Source organism: Patiria miniata, unplaced genomic scaffold, assembly GCF_015706575.1.
Source record: "Patiria miniata isolate m_02_andy unplaced genomic scaffold, ASM1570657v1 HiC_scaffold_1, whole genome shotgun sequence".
NCBI classification, from domain to species: domain Eukaryota; kingdom Metazoa; phylum Echinodermata; class Asteroidea; order Valvatida; family Asterinidae; genus Patiria; species Patiria miniata.
In genome coordinates this window covers 32447271-32458224 of record NW_024037047.1, presented here as the reverse complement: position 1 = coordinate 32458224, position 10954 = coordinate 32447271, and the positions used below count along the sequence as shown (strand labels likewise).

The following is a 10954-nucleotide window of genomic DNA, read 5'->3' as shown; positions in this document are numbered from 1 at the left end:
TGCATAATGCATTAGTCATCATAGCGTCTTCCATGTCTTTTTAGCGAGAGCGAAATGTTCGTCATTTTTTCAACAATTTGACATTGATTCGAGTTTTTCGGCTCTTGTTATGAATCCATTTGAGTGGGCAACGATCGTCTAATGACAGCATTACCTGCAGAATTCGTTGAAGCCTTCAATACTGCTTCGGACAGACTGGGACTGAACGACTTTCACCCACAGCAACGGGCCGCCATTGCAGCGTTTCTTCGCGGATGCGACGTGTTTGTTAGCCTATCGCGGGCTGACCAATGAGAATTCAGTATACGCGGGGCTGGTACCTCATTACCGTAATAGGTTTTGCTGGGTCAACTCAAAACCATCAAGGCGTTGGGTTACGCGGACTAGCTCATGCATGTACTGTGTGTGCATGGCTGTTGTACGAGTACGTGTGTGTACATGTACGTGCGTACGTACAAGCATAGCCTTGCTGTATGGTACAAGTTACTTTCTCACTAGCAGCGTACGGGCATCGATATGTGCACGCAATTATACCTTGCCAAGTTGATTAGGGAGTTTCTTATCGGCGATTTATTTTTTTGGCGAATCGATAAGCCCAACGCCTTGGTCAAGGCTAACGTACACCAGGGGATTTGTACTATGTACACGCAGTGGCCGCGCTTCGCGGTAACTGAAATATTGCAGTCGTGAGGGGGTACTTGTGAACGGAGCAGATAGTTCATGCGTGTATTACTAATCTGCTAGTTTGCCCTGAAACCATTGTTAGGTAACTTATTATTGTTGTTTATTGTTCCATTTGTGTATTGCGTCTTCTTCTAACGAGTTCATCTCATCATTATCCAGATCATCCTGCAGACTCACTGCATGAAATCAATGATAAGTAGGCTATGAGACGTCTGACAGTCGAGTGAACATATCAACGCAAACACTGGCAAACCTTCCCACCAAACCACAAAGAACTCATAAATGATAAGATCCTAGGGCACGTGTGGTCTAGCGGTGGAGCACAGAATTCATGATCGTGAGGTTGTGGGTTCGGGCCCCGCCGTGGCCATGCGTGTTGTGCCCTTGAGTAAGGCACTTTACCTCAATTACTCCTCTCAACCCAGGTGTTAAATGGATAACAGCATTATTCAATGCTGGGAAGGTAACAGACTCGCTGTGGAGGTGTGCCGATCCCCCACAGCAGCATATGAGTCTGGCCCAATCGCTAAACAAAAAGGAGATGGTCACTCCGTTCCTGTGAACACAGGTTCGTCCTTTTTTTTTTTAAGATCCTTGGGTCGTATGAATTAAAAAAATCTAGCATTATTTACTTTTTAGCTTTTTAGCTTTCGCCATACTTCAAGTGTTTGCTTCGTTTTATATGAAGAAAGGAGTGAATGCTTTAGATTTCAAGTATTTATTTGTCATTTTTCAAGACTGGGTTGAGGCTACCTTGTGTAGCCAAGGGAAGAGTTATTGGTTTGGTCTAGCAGGGAACTCCTCTTGTGGCCGAAGGCTACTTATAGTTAATAAATATTGATGTGAAGCGAGTGGACACGGAGAGATGACTAGATTTGATTAATTTATTCGGATGAATCTATACAAAATATACAGTTGTGGCTCTCTCGAATATATATACCAAAAAAAACGACAGTCAAATGGGTATACAGTTGTACGTCTGTGGAATTAAAGAAAACAAAATGGACATCTCATTAGTTTGTTATCATTTAAAAATACATGTACATAGCAATTCAATTCAGCATTTACAGCTTAGCTCCGCAATGTAAATACGTTAATTTATCTGTAACAATTGTACCATATAATCCTGAAAGAGGTTCAATATATTTTCTTATCAAAGCTCCAAGGATATGCAATAAATGCATTATAAAATCCCAAATCCATCCATTAATAATAGGCCAGCGAATAATTATTATTGTCAGAGTCCGTGTCCTTTAGGACACACCGTAGTGTTTATGCAAAACCGTGATTCCATCATGTCTATTTATATCACATGTGGCTTGCCATCTTATAATGCGCTGTGCGAAACGGTCCTTTTCGGGTCCGCCACCAAACGTGTAGGTAGGTAGGTTAAATTGTGTCCCAAACTCTAACTATTAAGGATAAATTTGCTAGATATATTACATAATTACTATGCCATATTCTCTCATTATCATCCCTGTTTCCATTGTGCAAATCTCAAGTCCATGTGCTGAATCGAAAAAGGGTAATTTGGGATTCATTTATCGTATCAATCTGGTGAAAACGTTTGCGGGTAAAGCACATGGTTGTATACAACGACTGTTTCATGTCGGGTACATAAAATTACTGTTGCGTGTTTTAATCTTAGCTTTTGCTGATAAAATTGGAAAAACTTCAACATCCAGGAATTTAATTATTTAACTGAAGCTATTTGGAATGTGTACATATATTTGTAAAACTTGCCATCGTGGAAACTGGTTGTCATCCATTTAATTTTTCCTTGCTTAACAAAATCCAATCAGTTACAAAACTAATAAGATAATTCTAACATTTAAACTAATATTTGGCGGAGCCTCATGGTGCATAATACTGCCCATGGTCTCTGAAACAGTGCTTTAGTTTACTTAAGCATCAGGTAATAAGAGAAACTTGAAGAAGCACGTTCTACTTTAGTTATTGCTTTACATTTCTTGCTAATTCACCTTACAATTATGGCCAATTATGCCTAAAGCTGGTGGGAAAAGGTGATATTTTATAGCATGTATTCTCTTTAATATCGAGAACTCTTCTCTTTCAAGCATAATTACAATTGAAGAGAATCAAACCCTTTGTGTTATGTGAAAATCTATCCATAGTATCTTTACACCAGGCTTCTACAAAATTTACAATAAAAATTGGAAAGAAAGATATAAAAATTAGGTGTGTACTCACCGCCTAGGCTGAACAACGGTCGTGCCACCACCAAACGAAGGGGAAATTGTCCCCAACTAGCTGTAGTTGAGCTATAATCAGAGCACTTCTAAATTGTAGGTGTGGTCTGATCGCAAGCAAGTGGATGATTGTCTCTAGCAATGCCTTGTCATTACACGAAAGCTAAGTTATGCAGCACGCAATGCAGCTCAGAAAGTGTTAACAATATTCTGGAATGCAAGGTATGTTGAAATGTTCCTGGCCAATGCTCTAGTTATGCTAGAATGTGATTGCAGGAAAGTTAAGGAACCAAGCGAGGGCGTTGCAATAAAAAGTTTCTGTAACTACAGAGGGCGCTAATTATGTTATCAAAATAATGGCTCATCATATTGTACAGCCTATGTACTATGCTTATGATTATATTAGAAATGTTACCGAGACCTGTCTGTTGTAAAACACGACAGGTCACACTCACCCCCTAATTTAAAAAAAAAGAAAACTATACGAGGAATAAGTAGACTATGAGGAATAAGTAGCAGTAGTTAGATGGTAGTATGTACAAGTTCAAGTTTCTGCCTCTACAAATGCCAACTTATCCTAGAATCTTCCTAGAGGATACTGCATGGTGAATACCTAGTGATCAATATCAATTAGAAATATCTTGTAGTCCAGACTCAGTATATCACTAAGAGCGAGTTGACCTCATGGACTAATATAAAGATGTTCTAAATATCACAATAAAGATGATAAACTAGGCTACTATTCAAACCAAATGTCCCCTAGTATGATAGAACTATCTAGGAGGGTATTATACAAAACAGTCCAACCTAGGATGTCCCTAGAAACGAGTTAACCTCAATGCACTGATGAATCCTTCTAGTCATTCTGCGAATAGGGCATGTAAACGGCTGATAAGAAACTTGACAATACCTACAATTCGCTAATTAAACTGACAATGCGGTCACATCTAAATATGCGAAGTAACCTCGACACTATGGCCTTATTTTAAATTTACTTCAATCTACCCTTGATTAAAGCTAATTTATAAATGTATATTAAAAATATGTACAAACTTCATAACTAAACCACTGTAGTCAACCATCCAATGACTTCATGAACGTTACAACATCAACAATTCTCATCCTGTGTCGCCAACACCACTGAAAACATGGCTGGATCAATATGACAAGGATACATGATGGAAATAGCCAGAGTAAATGAAAATATCCAACTATTTGTCCAATGTTAATTGCTACAAGAAGGATCACAAGAAAGATCAATAGCAATATTATTTGTCTGTTGCTATCAAATGTGATATGTTGGCGATTCAAGACTGAGCGTGGTTCACGATGTGGATTACTGTGTTGACCCTTTGTAGTTCGTCGAGATCGACGCAATGCAACTGGAGGTCGTTGTGGAAGTTGACGTCTCAATGAAGGTTTTGGAGGGGGTCTTGCCTCAGGATCTGGGGCAACCGGTCTATCTGGCTCTGGAACCGAATCCACAACTACATCCTCAGCCGGCAAGAAAACTTCAATGTCATATTCCGAGTCTGAACCAGAATCTGAGGAACTCACCATCACCTTATCTATTTCCTGACTTGGAGAAGGAAAGGATGTTGGGATTGTAGGGACCAATTTCAGCTCAGCAGAATTCACGGTTTTTTGTTTACCGCTTCCATCTGCCAGTTCTATGAAGTACACAAAAGAAGTCATATCTGGTCGCTGTACTACTCGATATATGTCTGGAAAATAATAGTCCTGAATCTTACTTCTGCCACGACTATGTTTACGAAGGTAAACAAGATCACCTATTTTGAAGATGTTGGGATTAGCTTTGCGGTCAAAGTGTTTCTTGCTCTTCCTCAACTGGTGCTGTAGCTTGGTTTGTGCTAAACGGTAGGCTTCTTTAAGTCGAGACTGATGAAGTAGCAGCCAATTGTCGTCAGAACCCTTTAACACATCTGTGTTTAGTAACAAGTCAACCGGCAAGAAAGGTTGACGACCAAACATTAGATAAAAGGGAGAAAAACCTGTAGAAGAGTGTTCTGTGGAATTGTAGGCAAAGACTAGTTCTGGTAGGTACTTTGGCCAAGCACGTTTCTGTTCGTCTGACAGGGTACGAAGTAGGTTATGCATCGTTCTGTTGAATCGTTCGCATTGTGCATTGCCCTGAGGATGATATGCTGTAGTTCTTGATTTGTGGATGTTGTAGAACTGACAAAAGTGCTGAATTAGCACACTCTCAAACTGACGACCCTGATCAGAATGAATACGTCGAGGAACCCCATATTTCATGAACCACTCTTTGACTAATGCAGCAGCTGTAGTCCTTGCAGTTTGATCCTTTGTTGGAACAGCTACAGTGAACTTTGTAAAAATATCCGTGATCACCAAGACATTTTCTGTATGGTCTGTGGATGGTTCTAACAATGTGAAATCAATAGCAATGATCTCCAAAGGCTTTGAGGCGACCAAATGTCCCAGAGGATTTCTCACAGTTGGTGTAGGTAGTTTGGCAACCGAGCAGCGCTCACACTCATGAACCCATTTCTTCACATCACGGTACATATGCGGCCAATAACAACGACGACGAACCAATGACATTGTTCTCTCTTCTCCTTGGTGCCCAAAGTCATTATGTAAGCTTGTAAGAATTCTCGACTTGAGTGATGAAGGCAGAACTAGCTGATGTAGTGGACCAAGTTTAGGATCCGTTACCTCCCTGTACAAAACACCATTTCGAAGTGAAAGATGTTTAGTCTGTCTCAAAAGAACTTTTACAGCGGACGATTCTGTTTTCCTACCGGCTTTATCTGCGTCTTTGGAGTTGTGGTAACCTAAGTAGCGGTGTATGTCTGGATCAACTTCCTGTAATTTGATCAGTTCGGAATTTGACAAAGATGGAAAGGCAGATATAGTGGAGCCAATTTCTGCTTGAATTCGCATTGGACCAAGGTCAACGACATTCTCCGACATTTTCACCTGCAAATCCACTGGCAAAGGAGTGAAGGGAAACTGAGCATTTCCACTTATTGCTACCATTTCAGAAATTGTGCAGCTGTCTTCAGTTTCTATCGAGCACTGTCGAGATAAGCCGTCAGCATTTCGATTGGCACGACCAGGACGATAGACTATATTAAAATCAAATGGTGCCAGACTTGAAACCCATCTCTGTTCTGTTGCTCCAAGTTTTGCTGTGCTAAGGTGACTCAAAGGATTGTTGTCGGTTCTAACAGTGAAAGTAGATCCATATAGGTAGTCTTTGAACTTCTCTGTTATGGCCCATTTTAGTCCCATCATTTCCAGTTTTCTTGAGCTGTAGTTTTCCATCTTTTTCTCGTTTTCTCGAAGAGAACGACTCGCATACGCTATGACCTTTTCCTGATTGTCCTGGATCTGAGATAACACAGCACCTAACCCACTCAGACTAGCATCTACATCCAAAATAAAGGGTTTAGTGAAGTCTGCAAATGACAAAATAGGTGGGTTAACAAACTTGGATTTCAGTTCATCCATGGCTGTTTGACATTCTGGAGTCCAATGTTTTCGGAAAACTTTTGGAGAACTGCTACGACACTGACCAACCAAAGTATGTAGTGGCTTCGCAATCCTTGCAAAGTTAGGGACATAACGTCGATAATAGCTCGCAAAACCTAAAAAGGCTCGCAGCATCTTGACTGTACGAGGAACAGGCCAGTCGACAATGGCTTTGGTCTTGTCGGGATTCGATGAAACACCATCTTCAGATAACACATGACCCAGATAAGATATTTTCTTGCAGAACAAGTGGCACTTGGAAGGCTTCAACTTGAGTTTATGTTCTCTCAGTCTGTTAAAAACAGTGTCAAGATGCTGTAAATGATCATCAAAGGTCTTGGAAAAGATACAAATGTCATCAAGATAGACAAAGACCATCTGATACATAAGATCTCCCATGCATCTCTGCATAAGTCTCTGAAAAGTAGCTGGTGCTCCACAGAGGCCAAATGGCATTCTAGTATATTCGTATAACCCCATAGGTGTCACAAATGCCGTTTTTTCTTTATCTTCATCTCTTACTCTAACCTGATGATATCCACTGGCCAAGTCCAAGGAAGAGAAAAACTTGGCACCGACTGGAGCGTCAATGAGTTCATCAATACGTGGAAGAGGGAAAGCATCTTTCTTTGTGACTTCGTTTAGGCGCCTATAATCTACACACATACGTAAAGAACCATCCTTCTTCCTAGCCAACACAATGGGAGCGGCATATGGGCTAAAACTTTCATGTATGATGTTGTGGTCAAGAAGTTTCTGGATGTGTTTCTTTACTTCGTTGTATTGATTAGGTGGAATGCGCCTGAATGCTTGTGCTGTAGGTTCTGAAGTTGTTGTTTTTATGTGATGTTCTACGGTGTCAGTGTCACCTAGGTCAAGATCATGAGTGGCAAACACATCTCTATGTTTTTCTAGCAACTTCTGTATCTTCTCCATCTGCTGGTCGTCACCCTCAAACTCAGACAAATCTATTGGAACTGGCGAGGCGGTGCTCGTATCTGCTCGATCAACACGAATTTCACTTGCAGTTACTGTGAAATTTAATTCACCTGAGTCCTGCCCCACACTGTCAACTGAACGTAACACTCCAAGTCTAGTCTTGGGATGGAGAGTATAACCAGACCGAGAAATGTTGTCTATTCTCACCGGAAAAGACTTCTTCACTTCAACTAATGTAGAAGCTACAAGAATCCCTACAGGAAAATGATCGCTATTCCGCAGTGGTTCGACTACTGCCAGTTGAAAAGGAAGATCTTGTGGCACTCTGGCCATCACCGTCACTGACGTTTCTGGGGGGATGTATACCACCTGGTTACAAGATTTTACAATGGCAACCATCTCTTGCTCCTTAACCTGCGCCTCAATCTGCATGCTCAAAACAGATCTTAGAAAATGCAAAGGGGAAGACTCCCTGAGACAACTATCTGTCAGGGAATCGACCAAAAATGCCAACACATTCATTCCAAGAATTCCTGGAACCTTGTGCTTCTGCTCTTTACATTCTACATCCAGTGGATCACGGACAACTAAGAATCCCATTTGACTCAAAACAATACCATCACAATTTACATCAACTTCTATGTATCCAACATAAGGAATCTCTAAGCCATTAGCTGCCGTTATACGAAGACAGGGACTGTTCTGCTTAATAGTGCTTCCTGTTGGTTGCAAATGGTTGCGAAAGAAGTCCTCTGTGACAGTTGAGACCATGGATCCAGTGTCAATCAGACAGGTGGCATCAATATCTCCCAGTTTTATAGTGAGTATAGGACAATCAGCAACCAACTTGTTACCTTCCCCAAAAGTGGCGTGACATGACGAAATTGAAGTAGGGTCCACAACCTCCCTCTCTGCCGAGGGACCCAATTCGCAGAGAGTGTCTAGTTTTCCTGTGTGGACTTTGGTGCATTGATTACTTTGCGAAGTTCTTCAATGGTGTTGTTTGCGTCTTGTATCTGTCGTTTGTAGCAGTTGTCTTTAGTGTGGCCTGCTTTGTTACAATGATCACACTTGATTCTGTTGTTGTTTGGTGTTCTGTTGTATGCTTGTGGACTTCTGGATATATCTGTGAGCTTTTGATGCATCAGTTTAGTCAGATCCTCAATTTGCTTCTGTTGGGTATCCATTTGTTTCTGTTGTTTATACATTAGATCAATAAGTGTCTTGGTGTCTGACCTAGCAGTTGCTGCTTCAACTTGAACCTGTTTGGGTATCTGGATGTTTGTTGCCTCCTGCTTTTCTCCTTCTTCTGCCCATTCGATGGCCTCTGTCCGAAGTTCAAAGAATTCTAACGATGGAGACTCTCGTATCTTACTTTTAAGATACTTTCTGAGAAGGACATCAGAAACACCTTCTGCAAACTGATCCTTGAGCAAATGTTCCCGTTTCTCCATAAGTTGAGGAGATTTACGGGCTGCCCGTCCAAATAAATCCAAAAGAGAATGAGAAAAATCTCTCAAATTTTCTTCAGACTTCTGCTTCCTTTCAAAAAAAGCTCTTTGTAGTTGGACATTTGAGCCTTGATCGCCAAAAACCTCTCTTAGGACTGAGAATACCTCATCAAGATTATCCTTCCTATGATATTTAACTTCTTCACGGGCTGGACCACTAAGATGTTGTAAGGCAAAATCAACTTCAGCTTCCTTCGCCAAAGGTCGAGACTTAATTGCTGTGGTTATGTCATATATCCAATCTTCTAATTTAGTCACAGTTTGCCCAGAAAAAGAAGAAATCTTCTGACTAGGAACTACCAAGTAACTAGGACTGGATTTTTTCGCCTTATAAGATGTTGCTTGATTTTCCTGAACAAGTTCACGAAGTTCCTGGATCTCAGACATTAGTTTTGAGACACTAGGCCCTGAATCTACCTCTTCAGAATCCATTTCTCAACTTGACTAATTCTATCTATCTACAATGGGGAAAGAAGGTTAATACATGTGAAAAAAATGATGCGCTGTGCCAGCTCAAATTCGCGAACGGAAATCGCATGCACTTATACCTTAACTTGCACCAAGCGTTGTATGTTACGACAAGCAACGAGTAGCAGTGAGCGGTACGTCAACAAGTGCAATGCAGAGGCATAAGTCCACTGACGACAGTCAATGTAGCAGTGTGAAGAGTGGAATGGCACGATCGTTGGTCACCCCGGCAGGTGTCAATACACGAATAACCTGTATGCACACAAACAAAATAAAAAGAGAAAAGACTGCGCCAAAGTTATTATAAATTTACGAACGTCTGCTTACACTAAGAACAGTAAAGGATGACAGTGATTGTTAAATGCTTAGGTTTATAATATGCAAAAAAATCAAGAATTGAAAGCTGACAGTTGGATTTTGGTAAGATGTAGAGCTTCCAATATTCTATCTGTCACCAATTTTCTGTTAAAACGTGTACAAAAGGCAAAGCTCCACTCTTTTCAATTATGTATTTACATGTATCTACAGTATATCCGTCAGGCAGTTCCTGTACATAACACAAATTTATCGGTTGCTGAACTTAATTTTGTTGATAGCAATTAACTTCACTTCTATGTTACAATTCCTTATATACACTCAATGCAGAATAAAGAAAAAAATATGTTCCGCTTCAACACTCAATTTAGTTGGGACCTTTCACTAGTAGTGCAAAAATTAGTTGTCCTATATTTGTTTTGGGTAACTACTTAGGTTCACCGGTATAGCAGTCACTGGCTAGAAAGGAGGACCAACTTGGCTGTAGGACGAAGTCTCTGGCTTGCTGGATGGAGTCCCTGGCTAGCAAGGTAGGCGACAAAGCTGCAGGACGAAGTCCCTGGATTTTTGGCGGATGGAGTCCCTGGCTAGCAAGGCGGACGACTTGGCTGCAGGACGAAGTCCCTGGATTATTGCAGGATGGAGTCCCTGGCTAGCAAGGTAGGCGACAAAGCTGCAGGACGAAGTCCCTGGATTTTTGGCGGATGGAGTCCCTGGCTAGCAAGGCGGACGACTTGGCTGCAGGACGAAGTCCCTGGATTTTTGGCGGATGGAGTCCCTGGCTAGCAAGGCGGACGACTTATCTGCCGGATGAAGTCCCTGGCTAGCAAGGTAGACGACTCGGCTGCAGATATTGCAGGATGGAGTCCCTGGCTAGCAAGGTAGGCAACGAAGCTGCAGATATTGCTTGTAGTGGGGAGCCTGCGGCCAGCAAGATGGACCCACTTGACAGCAGGACAAAGTCCCTTGATTGCAGGATGGAGTCTGCTGCTAGCGAGGTAGACGACTGCAGGACTAAATGTCGGGCGGGGTAGCCTCCAGATTGTTCACCAGTAGCCTATACCCTATTTATTTGACTGCCGTTAATATCCCCGAAATCTATTAGTCCACTTTTTCAATGGAAGATTGCAAATGTCTTTCAATGCTTCACATCAAAAGAAGATTCTTAGTGTTCAAAGAATCAACTGCCGACTACGCCATTTGTAGCCAAGGGAAGAGTTATTGGTTTGGTCTAGCAGGGAACTCCTCATGTGGCCGAAGGCTACTTATAGTTAATAAATATTGATGTGAAGCGAGTGGACACGGAGA

General features: G+C 41.5%; 1 long non-coding RNA gene across 1 annotated transcript; it reads right to left on the bottom strand.

The window, feature by feature from the left end:
* Positions 1-1554: 1554 nt before the first annotated feature.
* LOC119728935 lies at positions 1555-3131 on the bottom strand. Its single transcript, XR_005271165.1, has 2 exons — positions 2896-3131; positions 1555-1663 (listed from the first exon to the last, which is right to left on the bottom strand). It is a non-coding gene; the product is annotated as an uncharacterized LOC119728935 (long non-coding RNA).
* Between the last annotated feature and the right edge of the window lie 7823 nt (positions 3132-10954).